This window comes from Lupinus angustifolius, chromosome LG10 (assembly GCF_001865875.1).
Source record: "Lupinus angustifolius cultivar Tanjil chromosome LG10, LupAngTanjil_v1.0, whole genome shotgun sequence".
Lineage (NCBI taxonomy): Eukaryota > Viridiplantae > Streptophyta > Magnoliopsida > Fabales > Fabaceae > Lupinus > Lupinus angustifolius.
Window position 1 is genome coordinate 6,603,382 of NC_032018.1, and position 1,685 is coordinate 6,605,066.

The following is a 1,685-nucleotide window of genomic DNA, read 5'->3' on the forward strand; positions in this document are numbered from 1 at the left end:
GAGTGGGTCATGTATGCACTAAGAATAACTTAGCAGATCCTTTGACAAAATGACTAGCAAGAGAGAAAGTCTTAATAGTTCTAAGAGTATGAGACTATTGCACTTAGAACAAGGATCACTCATGATGGTAACCCGACCTAACTAACTGGAGATCCCAAGAAATAGGTTCAATGGATAATAACAAGATGTGAAGTGATATGCGAATGAACATGCTATAAAATTATGAGAAACATGATTCCTACAACATATGTAAGGATGAGTTAAACTCTTAATGATATCTATACTCCAATTAGAGTAGAGTACCTAGGTTATAGGAGTACTCTTAATAGACTCACTTATGTGAATTTAGAAGTGGGAGCCGCTTCTTATGAAATTTAGGGGCATAAATTTCTATAGTGATCATTATACTGGGATAGACGTGTGTGACCTTTTACGCACGAGCTTTACAGAATACACCGTTAAAAAGGTTATGTGTGATTTGATGCAGAAGATAGAGTTCAAGACCACGAGTCGCTCTAGTAAATTTGGATCTTACTCACTAAGCAAAGGTTCAAGTCGCATGACACCTTTGTTTATGCACAATCTTATTGGGACCACAAAAATTCTCGGAAATCATTTTTTTAATTTCAAGTGGGGAGTTGTTGGTACATGGTTTGTTGAAAGTCATTAGTGAGAACTTTTAGGTGTGAAATCTAAAAAACTTTGAAGTCCCACATTAAAGAATTTTGAAAAACAAACTCCAAAGTCCCACATTAAAGAATTTTGAAAAGCAAACTCCAAAGTCCCACATTGGAGAGATGATGAACTTGAAAAAATCTCATGTTATAAATAGAAGATTCATCCCTTCATATTTTCTTGCCCCAAATTGAATACGCTTTCATTCAACTTTTTCTTTCTCCCTCATATTTTCTGCATATGCATTTCCGGTAAACTTCTCCCAATTTCTTTTCGTGACACTAAGAATTGGCATAGACAACCATATTTTGTGAATATCGAGAACTGACACTCGTAGTCAGTATTGTGGGAAAAAAAATTGGCACATATAGCCATATTGTGAGAATTTTGAGAATTGACATTGGTAGCCATATTGTGAGAATTTTAAGAATTGGCACTAGTAGCGATATTGTGGTGGGTGTATTCGAAATCGGTTCTTACAGTACAGTAAGAATTCGATAACAGAGATCTGGATTGTTTTATCCTGAGGACGGCGTGGTTGATAGTCTGCTTGCACAATTTGGATAGTGCCAATAAATGTCTTAAACAGAACGACTTGGTCGTGACTCGGCCAATATTATTTCGTGTCATTTAGAATTGTTGCAAGCTTAAGTAACAATAATATTGTTGGAATTTGGTTTGTTGAAAGTCATTAGTGGGAACTTTTGGATGTGAAATCTAAAAAAATCACAAGTCCCACATAGAATAGTTTTTAAAAAAACAACTCCCAAGTCTCATATTGGAGAGATGGGGAACTTGAAAAAAATCTCATGTTATAAATAGAGGCATTTTCCCCTCATTATAACTCGCTCCAAGTTGCATGCGGTTTCATTCAACTTTTTCTTTCTCCCTCATATTTTCTGTCGATGCATTTCTAGCAAACTTCTCCCCATTTCTTTCTGTGGCACTGAGAATCGGCACAAATAGACAAATTATGGTGGGAATTTCGAGAACTGACACTAGTAACCAAT